Source organism: Ictidomys tridecemlineatus, chromosome 2 (genome assembly GCF_052094955.1).
Source record: "Ictidomys tridecemlineatus isolate mIctTri1 chromosome 2, mIctTri1.hap1, whole genome shotgun sequence".
Lineage (NCBI taxonomy): Eukaryota > Metazoa > Chordata > Mammalia > Rodentia > Sciuridae > Ictidomys > Ictidomys tridecemlineatus.
Genome location: NC_135478.1, coordinates 78,107,733 through 78,120,173, shown reverse-complemented (window position 1 = coordinate 78,120,173; position 12,441 = coordinate 78,107,733). Strand labels below are relative to the sequence as shown.

Sequence of the window (12,441 nt, the reverse complement as noted above, 5' to 3'; positions counted from 1 at the left end):
GAGAGGAGGGACAGCCCTTCACACTCACCCTCAGCCCCTAGGATGATTCTTCATGGTGTGGTCTCCTAGCTTCTGTTGACAAATGCTGCCCAGACTGTGACTTTTTAGATGGACACTGTGCTCAGGAGGGCCTTGAGGTCATAGGGATTATCAGGAGATTGAAGCACATGCAGGTAGGAAGACACCTGCATGACCAAGGTGCTCTTTGTTCCAGTGCAACAAACTCTTATAAGAAATATTCATGATCGTTTTTGTATAACAGTATTCTGAAACAGAGGTCATATAAATGTGTATTACCATCTGAAGCAAGGTAGATACATTTTTATAAAGAATACTTCTGAGTAGTTATCCTGGGGTCTGATCTTCAGAGAACAGTGGGTGAGATCAGCATCTTTTTGGCTAGGAGAATGGCAACCAGCATGTTTTTTTCTCTTGGTTGATATTTTTCTATCTCTTCTTCCCTGCCCCACCCCCTGCAATTCATCTATACTCCCCTCTTCTTCACTATGTAATATAATAGTAATGTTGCAATCTTTAGTAATTAATTTCTCAACAACTTCCAGATCATTACTATGATTTTATACTTGGGAACTGTGAAAAAACAGTTTTAACTAGTTTTTGTTTCTCATAAGGTTGATTAGTATATGGTTTGTTCTGAAGTGCTTGTATAAACAGGGTTTAATGTTTATACCACTCTCTCATGTGGTGCTGATGGTGAGAAGAGAAGAGGACACACATTGAGTGTAGTAAGTATGAACAAATGAATATTCTCCCAACCAGATTCTCTTAAGAGAAAGAAGCTCATGAAATAGTTCCTTGTATAAAAGTAGAAGCAATAATCATCCCAGAAGATGAACAGACATATAAGTGAAAAAGTAAAGTATCAAACAATCTCCAAATAGCTCACAACACTGATCAACAACTGATCCCATTGACATCACAGTTAAGGAAATGATGAAGAAATAATTTAGAAAGTTTGTACTTAAAATGTTCAGTGACTTAAAAGATTTAAAGAATGAACTAGAGATGAAATACAGGAAGTGAATGATCATTTCAATAAAAAGAGAGATTCTTAAAAAGGACCAAATGGAAATCCTGGAAATTGAAGACTCAATAAATCATTTTTGAAGGCAGAATGTCAGGCTTTGAAGATAAAGTATATAATACTGAACATAGAGTCAAAAATAAAGAAAAGATATTAAGTAACCCTGACCAGAATATTGAAGAAATCTGAGATAACATTAAGAGACCAAATCTAAGAATCTTTGGTGTTTTCAAAAAACAAACTAAAGGAGTGCACAATTTTTTCAATAAAATGCTCAGAAAATTTCCCAAACCTTAGGAACAAGGAGAAAATTCAGACTTCAGTCACCCAAAAGGAGCTAGGGGAGGACTGGGGGCCCATAAAACTCGTGGTAAAGTGGTGGCAATGTCCAGGAGCACGTGGCACCAGCAATGGGGCCTTGCTCAGAGCAGAGTGCCCTGGGTGTTAGCCTGCCCTTGGTTCCCTGGAAGAGGACCAGTGATCAGGTTGAGAATGGCAAAAGCAACAGAAGCAGATGCTCAAATGCTTCTCTGTATTTTTTAGCCTAAGCCAGGGGCGGCCAGGCCATGTGGCCCAAGTAGCTGGATGGGGTCAACTGCACAAGATGGGAATTCTCTAAACCAGGATATGGAGGCTATTCACTAAGCAGGATAACAAAATTATCACTGTAGGTTTGGACAATGCGGGGGAAACTAGCATCTATAAAAACTTTCTTTTTTTATTTTCAAAATTATAGGTTCTCCTTAAACTTTTTAAAGAAGAAAATTATACTACATTAAAAAAGATACTTAACTCTTACAATATTAATGTAAACCATAGTTTCTTGAAACATTTGAAAACATCATAGAACATAAGCTCTTACTGACAAAAGGATGTTAGTTTTTCAATATTTTTATAATTTCTTTAGCTTTGCTCCATGTCAAGAGGAAGTCTTTTTTTGTGTGTGATTAAAGATGTGGAGGAAAAATATCTAATCAATTTCCTTCAAATAAATATTTTTTAGTTTATATGATAAATTTGGAAGACAAAGGCCAGTTTTCAATCTTCATTTTCTATTGTCTGAGCTTCCATTTCACTTATTCTCTTTTTGGCTGTGGTGTCAAAATATGGTTACAGGAGAAGTTAGATTTAAAATGGTCACACTGCATAAGAAGTATAATAGTCACTTGGTCTCTTGCATAAGAAAAAGACCACAGAAGCCATAAGTGTGATTTAACAATGTTTGACACATTTTAACTCAAAAAGAGTAGAAAAAGGAAACAAGAATCGGTACAACTCAAGTAAGTGTTTGCCATTTTTTTAAATTTAACATTCAAAGTTTGCTCAAATATCATCTTTTCAGCGTGGTATTCAGTGACTTCTTGATTTTTAATTGCTAATTCTCATCTATTTCCTGGGGAAATATCTGGTAGAATAACTGAAAAAAAAAATAAAGCAGACTTTTAAAAATAGTAAAAATAGTGGAAAGTAAGGGTTTACATTGATATGAAGGGGGAAAGCATACTTCAATAGTGAGATCCACCTTTAATAATTTTATATGAATAAAATAGTACATATATACTCTACAGAAGGCAGTAAGGTAGAAGAGATAGTGATTAATGATGTACATTTCCTAATGTCGGATATTGGTGGCCAAGAATCTCTTTATTCTTCCTGTAATACTTATACCAACACTGACTTCATAATAGAATTAATGAAAGTGTAAAACTACCAAAGATCAATGAGATTTTTGGTCCTTTTAGAAGATAAGACTGATAGACTCTTAGCCAAATTAACTAAAAGAAATAGAAAGAGTCAAATCAACACAATCATAGATGAAAAAGGAGATATCACCACAGACAATTCTGAAATTCAGAGGATCATTAGAAACTGTTGTGAAAACTTATATCAATAAATTAGAAAATCTAGAATATATTGCCAAATGCTGAGACACATATGACTGACCCAAAATGAATCATGAGTATCTGGAAAATTTGAACAGACCAAGATGAAGCAATATAATTGAAGCAGCAATTAAAGCTTTCTAACAAAGAAAACCTAGGACCAGGTGGATTCTCAGCTGAGTTCTGTGAGACTTTTAAAAAAGAACTAATGCCATTTCTCATCAAAATTTTCGATGAAATAGAAAAGGAAGGAACACTATCAAATGTCACTCTATAAGCCAATGTCTCCCTGAAACCAAAACCAGACAAAGACATATCAGACCAATATACCTGATGAAAATTGACGTGAAAATCCAAAATAACAAATTGACATGCCACATTTAAAATCACTTAGAAAGATAGTACAACATGATCAAGTGTATTTTATCCCAGGAATGTAAGGGTAATTCAACTTATGCAAATCAATAAATGCCATTCACCACATGAATTATGTGATTATTAAGTATAAGAATCATGTGATTATCCCAAGTGATGCGAGAAAACTATACAAAAAAGTCCATCACCCATTCATGTTGAAAATACTGGAGAAGCAGACCCACAAGGAAAAGGACCCCTCTGCGCCCACCCGGCCTGTCCCCCCCGCACTGTGGACCGGAGTCTCGGGCCAACGCCCACACCACCCTCACGGGCCTGGAGCTGCTCACAGCTCAGCTGGACCCTGGCCGCCTCCGCTGGAAGGTGAGTCGGACAGATGCAGGGATTTGGCTGGAGTGCTGCGAGCACCGAGGAGCAGGGGCCGGTGTGGTGGAGCACCCGGTGTGGGGTCGGGCAGCCCTGCAGGTGACCAGCCTGCGCTATGGATAGGGCCACACCCTTCCGGCAGGGCCAGAGGGCTTGTTCACTGATCGCGGCGGCCAAGGCCAGCGAGACCAGCTCTCTGCGGCACTCGGACGCTGCCATGGGAGCTGGCGGTGTCCTGTGTCAAAGGAGTCCAGAGGGAAAACCGGAAAGCACATGCCACAGGGCCAAGCAGGTCTGGACACTGCCCCTTTGTGGGACATGGAGTGGGCAAATGGACCAAAACTGGGGACCCTTGGTGGAAGGGATGCTGTATTTATAGGTCCTCTCAGTCCAGGCATATCAACAGATGGGCAGTGACAGGTGTCCAGCATATTTCAAAGGAGGCAGCAGGTGTGTGGACCAGGCCTGGAGAAGGTGGCCAGGGTGTGTGTTTGCCTGATCAGATGGGGAAGGAGGACTTTCCAGGGCCCAGGGTGCCAGAGATGGACAGTGAACAGGGCAGTGTTTATGGTAGCCCTGGGACATGCCACCATGTGTCGCAGTTCAGATGGGAAGAGGACACAGACCACATCCCTCAGGACCCCAGGGACAAGTTGCAGGATGCTACCAGGTCACCCATGGAGCCTGGAACTCAGTGGGCTAGGGAGGCTCCCATGTCCCATGGTGGCTGGTACTGCCATCTTAGCACCAGCCCCACTCCATTCTGGTGGATATGGCCGTGTGTAAGAAAAGAGTGTCTGCAAGAAAAGAGCTCTTTGTTCAAAGTCTTGCCTGCCCAGGGACAGAGCCAGGAGACCTGGTTTATAACTAGTGTATGTCCTCCAGTTATAAGACCCATAGGTCTGTGAAATCCCTCACTGGGTACCCGGTGCCATCTCTTAGCATGTGGGGAAGAATCCCCACAGGAACCAAACCCAAAGCATTCCATATACTTTCCAAAAGGATAAGACAAAGTTCAAAAGTAGTAGTAACTTAAGAAGAAGATATACAAGTAACCAACAAAAATATAAAAAAGTGTTCAACATCTTTAGTAATTAGAAAAATGCAAATCAAAACTACTGTAGGATTTCATCTCACCCCAGTCAGAATGGCAGTTATCAAGAATACAAGCAATAACAAGTTTTGGAGAAGATTTTGGGGAAAAGCTGCACCATATATTCCTATATTCCTGGTGGGATTGAAACTTGGTTCAACCACTTCGGAAAACAATGTGGATATACCAAAAAAACTTGAAATGGAACCTCCTTTTGATCTGGCTCTCTCCTTCCTTGGTCTATACTCAAAGGACTTACAAATCAGCATACTATAGTTATAGCCACACCAATGTTTATAGCAGCTGAATTCACAACAGCTAAACTGTGGAACCAACCTAGATGCCCACCAATAGATACATGGATAAAGAAAATGTTATTTATATACAGAATGAAATATTACTCAGCATAAAAGAAAATAAAATCATGGCATTTGCAGGTAAATGGATGGAATTAGAAAATATCATGTTAAGCAAAATAAGACAACCCTAAAAATCTAAAGGCAAAAATGTTTTCTCTGATTAGTGGATGACAATCTATGATAGAGGGGCATGGGAAGAATGGAGGAACTCTGGATTGGGCAAAGGGGAGGGTTTATGGGGGTAGGAAAGATGGTGGAATGAGGTGGACATCATTACCCAAGGTACATGTATGATTGCATGAATAGTGTATTTCAAATCATGAATTGAAATGTTGCACTCCATTTTGTGTATGATGAATTGAAAGACACTCTGTTGTCATGTACAACTAGAGAGAACAAGTAAAAAAAGAATAAGATTGGGAAAAAAATAAAAACATTTGGAAGTGTTTCTTCCCTTTCAATTTCATAGAGTAATTTGAGGAGGGTTGATCGTAGTTATTCTTTGAAAGTGTGATAGAACTCAGCTGAGACTGCATCTGGTCCTTGGCTTATCTTTGCTAAAAGTTTTCTTATTATTTCTTCAGTATTTTTATTTTTAATTATTTTTATTTATATTGTTCTTTTAAATATACATGACAGTATAGTGTATTTATATATATATATGAAGGCTAACTTCAATCTTGTCATTTTATATTTGCTGCTTAGGTTTTCTATATCCTCTTAGTTCAAGTTAGGTAGGTAGAAATTTGTTGTTATTGTATAGATTATTCAGTTCACTAAAATAAAAGTTTTCAAATTAGCCTTTACTGATCAAAAATATCTCTCTGTGTGTGTGTGTATGTGTGTGTGTGTGTATATATATATATATATCTCCCTCAAACTTTGTAAGATTGAGTCTTCTTTCTCTTTTTCTTGAGAGTTATTTTGGTTAGGGTGGAGTTCAAATATTTTTATTTTTCAAAGAAACAACTCCTTGAATCATTAATTCTTTGTTTTATAATTTTATATTCACTAATTTTAGTACCTATATTCATTATTTTCTGTCTTCTGTTGATTTTGGAATTAGCTTGCTCTTGCTCTCTCAAAGCCTTCAAATGTAAAATTACTATTTTGCTGGGAGTTTTTTTTTAAACATATAAGCACTAAATGCTATAAACTTTCCAGTAGAACTGCCTTTCTAGTGTCCCAGAGATTCTGATATGTGTATATTTATCTCATTTGTTCTGAGAATTATTTTATTTCTCCCAATTTCTTCTAAGATCTATTTTTTATTCAAAATTATATTATTCAACCTCTGATTTAAAGTGATTTCTGCTTTTTTCTTGTTATTGATTTCATTTAAAAATATTTTCAAGTTTTAATGATATAAAGAAGCACTTAAGACATGAAGTTAGGAATAAAACTCTTTCTACTGTTATTTTGAAACTTAAAAGAAAATTGTTCTAATTTATTATACATGATGATAAAATGCATTTTGACACATCATATAATTTTACTTCATTGAGATATTATTTGAAATACTTTCAGGAATTGTTTGATTCTTTTGTTTTTGCTAAAATTTGCTCTTTGTCCTAAAATATTCTGAAATTTGGAGAATGTTTCAATGAAATGGGGGAAAAGTGAATTTCATTTTTGGTGGGGGATAAAATGTTACATATATATTGGGAAGGTCTATTTATTTAGCAGTATTTTTAAGTCTGAATAGTCATTACCTCATTTATGTTTGAATGATCTATTGATACGAGAATTTTCTGATAGATCAGTGGAAAACATTTTATATTGTGAGTTAGCAGACCCTATGAGGGAATACAGTTTTGTGTGCCCTTCTGAAGAAAAACTCCATGAATCCAAACTTGACAAATCTGGTGTGGATTTCCCTCAAGTAAATTTCAGAATCTGTGGAGACCATCCCACACTAGTTTTCTATAGGATGGCCCTTTGTAAGAACTCTTTGTGGGGTTTACTGTTATGTATGTGATGTCATTATTTGCTGTCAGAATTCCCCCCATGAAATGCCTTCTATGAACCTGTACATTTGAGTAAAATTTGTGTGTATTTGAAAAAAAAAAAGAAAATACTGGAGAAACCCTAGTGTTTAAAACACTAGGAATGGAAGGAAATTATTACAATACTGTAAAGGCTATATATGACAAATTCAAGGCCTACATCATACTTAGGGATAAAAACTGAAGACATTTCCTCTAAAATCAATAACAAGACCGGGTATCCACTTTCATCATTACTATACACTATAATCCTTGAAACTATCACCAGAATAATTCATCAAAAGAAAGAAATTAAAGGGATACAAATAGGAAAACAAGTCAAGTTATCTCTGTTTGCTGTTGACACGATCCTATATTTAGAAGTCCCAAAAAACTCCACCAGAAAACGTCTAAAGTTGATAAACAAATTCAACAAAGTAGCAGGATAAAAGGTCAGCTTACATAAATTAATTGCTTTCCTCTTCTCCAGTAATGCATCTGCAGAGAGAGAAATAAGGAAAAGTATCTCATTCACAATAGCCTCACAAATACTTGGGAATAGAAACTGGGGTGGTGGAGCACTAACCTAGCATGCATGAGGCACTGGGTTCGATCCTCAGCACCAAATACAAATACATAAAATATATTCATTTACAACAAAAACTATTTTAAAAATACTTGGGAATAAATCTTATTCCAGCTAGCCAACCAACTTATACTGCAGACCTGCCAATTTACATATATCTCTGATGCCCAGGTACAAGCAGTGTCAGAGAATAGATAATTTGGTAAGACATTGACATCAAACTTCATATACTACAAAGATAACACTCAATATTAGCTTGACAATTTGCAAGAATTTTTTGTCTTACATTCATGCAAATTTGTAAATTATATCATGAAAATATACATTAAAGCACTTTATTGTTAATCTATATACTTGAAAGCAACTACAATCACTCCTTGAAGGCCATACAAGCTCAGTAGCTGAAAACCAGTCAGACCCCAGTGTGTTTGGAACCCTGAGATTGGTGGGGGCGGGGTGGGCAGCCTGTTCCTGGCATGTCTGCAACGAGCGCCATCTGGAGGAAACCAGCCGCCACAGCGCTTTCAGTAGCTAGGAGCAGCAAGGCTGAGATGCCTAGGGCCAGCAGGCAATCCAGCAACACTGTTGCCTCCCACTGACCCTTTCTCAGCTGCACAAGGGCTGCAGGGGAGGCTTGGGCAAACTCCGTGAGAGTAAGAAAAATGTAAGTGCAGTTCTCTGCGTGGCTTTTGAGCTAATCATTAAAGAAATTTTGAGTTTTTCTAAGACAGATGGGATCCTACTAAAGAACTTATTCTGATACCTGTTGTTGAACTAGGAAATCTGGACTGGGAATTAGCTGTGTTAGGTGATCCTTGTCAAGGATAGGAATTAAGTGTTTTTGATGTTGTTGTTGTTATTTTAGGCTCTTTTATCTCAACCTTGTTCTGAACAGATGTTCTAAAATTAATAAACATACACTTTATTTCTGGATCTACCTGTTTAGCAATAATGGGAGATCAGAAGATCAGATGCCACCCATTTTTTCTCTGATGTTGACCCCCACAGTCTTCCTCCTGGTTCTAAATTTTGTTTGACAGCAGAAGATTTTCAGGAGATTTATTCATAATGCGGTAGGTGGCACTATATTGCCACCTGTTTCTGTATAGGCACAGCTCACAATGTAATTGACTATATTGATACAATATGAAACACATTCAAGCCAGGTGAATTTTGATAAATCTTGGTTCTCTGCTGTACCACTTTGAAAATTTGGCAAAGAATTTTCCATAGAATTGAGCTATGAGGATATAAACAATGTTGTTCTGCAAAATAGATTCCAGGTACAGGTGGACAAAGAATTCGTATTGTCAACATAGACTGTGAAGGATTTCTCTATGATGAAATACTATTATGAATTTGTCTTATTTGTAGTTCATAAGCCACAATAATGGTTTTAGGTTATATCACTCAGAAAAGTTTAATAAGAACAAATGCTGAGATAAACAACTCAAAATCAACTATCAGTGATTACAAGACATCAAATCAGTGGTGCCTTCTTATTTCTAATAGTATGTAGAAATAGTGTCTATTCACTTTAAGTTACCACTTCTTTTGTTCCTAAATAAAGTATGCAATGCATATTTCCATTGCACAAGTAAAAATGGAGGAAATAACCTTCATATATACTTTTTCACTGAAGCCCACAATTGTCTTTCAGTTGGAAAAAACTAATCTCCAGTGTCTTCATGAAACTGTCACAAGTCTGCCATTGTAATGACTGATTGTATTGAAGTCTATAATAATCACCTTTGTATTGTTTTATATGCATTTCATATGCTATTTTTGGAAGTTTAAGATTCCATTACATTCAACATGTGGAATTGTCATTTTATTTGCTTTCTTCCAGAGCAATCTATATATAAAATATAAATTTATTCATTTTTCTTCCAAATTAATTGATTGTATTTTTTCTGGTTCACCTGAATTTAGAGAAGAATCAGCTATTTAATTTGTATGAAATATTAAAGTTAATCAGTAAAATATAATTGAGTAATTAAGTCTTTTATGCACATTAAATAGAACACTTTATGAAAGCAAACTCATCATGGATCACTTTGAAAGGATCTCAACATTCTAAGTAAGGCACAAAAGTCTTTTTAAAAGTAGCACTACAAGAATGGAAAATAAACATCTGCCCATTCGAAATGTATGATTTCAAACTAAAAGGGAATACACTTTGTCCAGTGTGATGTTTACAATAATGTATTTTTTAAAATTTTTGGATTACCAGGATCATAAAAAGAAGCACTTTTTAAGTTAATCATGTACTACTAAAAACTCTCATAATGTTATTAATGTGGAAAATCTTGACTATTAAATTCAGGGATAAATTATCTCCTGTGGTGTGTCCTTAAGAAGAAGGCATTCATGTCATTTCATATTAACACAATTTTGTTACTTGATAGATGGAGCTTAAAAATTACATATGCTGCCATAAATTACTACCTTTAGCAGATCTTTATTAGGTGGAGTTTTTCTTTCTCTCTCTCATTCTTCCTTCCTTTCTTCTTTTTTTATTTTAATGTTTGTAATTCTGTTTTCAATCTCTTGGAGAGTAAAGGTGAATAATGTTTTAACCTTTTCTTAGAGAAAAGAAAGAACTTTTATTGAATATATTTATAGACGAGTATGATTGCTTTAAATTATCTCTTTGGCAGTTGGATTAGAGGGACTTAATGTGCTGGTAACATAAGTGTCATGTTTTTTATAAGAAAATTAATTGTGTATCATTAGATATGAGGGTGGGTTCTGCATAGAGTGAGGGAGCACTTTGATCTTTATTCCTGGTATGCAGGGTAGGGTTCCAAGAAGTTAATTTGACTTGTAAATTTAGAAAAATCTGAAACCTGAGGTTTTTCAAAACAAAATAAAACTATGATATTTTTATGTCCCTCAGTACTTGGCAGGCATATATTTGGTAGAAATTCTTATCACTTATTTGAAAAAAAACTTGAAATTAACTGCAAAATGGGAAAAAACAAACTTATTTTTAAGAAAAAAATAAGAAGCATATATATTTAAAAACATCCCTTGAATAGCAAGGAATGCATGCTAGTTTTGAATAATTTTAAAAATGCCTTTTATTCACTCACTAGTGTTTTCTCAACTTGTATCAAACCAAAAGATCTTCTTCTCACAAAGTCAAAAACAGATCAAAACTGATGGATTGTTTTTGTTACCTAATTCTTTTTACTATTAGGTTTTATTCTTTAATAATGTTACCTACATTTTCAAATTATAGAATAAATATTAGTTAACTCCAAAGTTAGATATTTTATTTGTTTTAATTTCTCACTCATGAGTGTTGATTTTAAATGTTCTATAAATATTTGCATCACTTTTTTCTTGTAGCTTTTCAGTTAAGACTGAAAATGTGGTATCAATGAATAATAGAAGAGTCATTGGAGGACTTATTTAATTCTGTATTTCTTAAGTTTAGTCCTAGCTGCTAAACTATGTAAGCCTTAACATTTCTTTCTTAAATTAGTTTTAACCACAAATGAATAATTTTCAAAATTATGAGGTGTTGATTTATGGGTGACAGGACCATTCTGTCTTGGTATTTTCTAGGCTGGGGCATAGGCACAAAAGACAACCTGACCAAAAGGAAAATCAGGGGCAGACATCTGTTCAATGATCATGATCCTGGATTCTAAGGGTGGTGATTCTCCACCCCTTTGCCCAAGTGAATAGGTCAGAGGACATAACTTATTAAGGCTGTGTTAACTATGTTTATACTTACTGCATAGGTAAGTTCCTCCTCCCAGAATCTGGATGTCACAGCAGCATCAAGTCTAGTGAGGCAACTAGAGAAATTACACACTCATCACAGAGTGGACAAGACAAAGAAGTTGGCTATAGGTCTTCTTGTACACATCCTGGGGATGGCTCTAGAACTAGGACCAGGTCCCTGTAATATAAAACCATCTACTCACGACATAGGGACCCTCTTCTAGCCTATGCACATAATAAAACCATCACTGCCCTTGTGTGCATCTGAGTGTGTGCATATATGTATATGTGTGCATCATTATAAAGTGTGTGCCCAGCTGTGCCTCCCATCCTGGCCTCATGCCCTCCCCTGACCCTAGATGACCTGTAAAAATCCTGCTACAACAAAAGCAATACCTATGTTTAGCATAATTTTCTTAGTTTGAAAGAAATGTCCTCAGTTATCCTGTCAATAGAGTCTCCTTGGGCCTCAACTATATCTACATGTTTGGCTTTTTAATTTTTTTTTCAAATTAAATGATATAATAACAGAAAGGGTCTCATTAATTGAAAAAAGTCTACCCTAGATCTCATTGAGTGAGATGATTCTTGGAGTCTTGACCTTCCTCTAGAGAAATTTGAAAAATGGGATCAACAAATAGTTGTTTTTATGTGTGATGGGAGAACACTTCCCCCATAGAGATGGGAAGGAAGTCCCCAGTTTGAAGAAAGGACACACTGAGTTGATGGGAAAGTCCTCCACTATGCACTGCAAATGTGTATGGTGGAGTAAAAATAGTTGTAGCAGAGGTGATAATGAGGAGGAGGAAGAAGATGGTGATGGTGATGGTGATGGTGATATACACACAGTTGGCCTGCTGTGCCAGAGCAACACCTGTTCTGATGACATTGCTACTACTGCTATTGGAGCAGAGGAAAGCATCAGTCTTGATTCCTGCATAAAATGTGAAGGTGGTAAATGCACCAAAATGTGTCACAAAAATTTCTGTAGCCCTGGATACACTAAAGAATAGC

At 36.2% G+C, this 12,441-nt stretch overlaps 1 pseudogene; it reads left to right on the top strand.

The window, feature by feature from the left end:
* The first annotated feature begins 4,211 nt into the window (after positions 1–4,211).
* LOC144368247 (carnosine N-methyltransferase-like) lies at positions 4,212–9,083 on the top strand (annotated as a pseudogene).
* Positions 9,084–12,441: the final 3,358 nt, after the last annotated feature.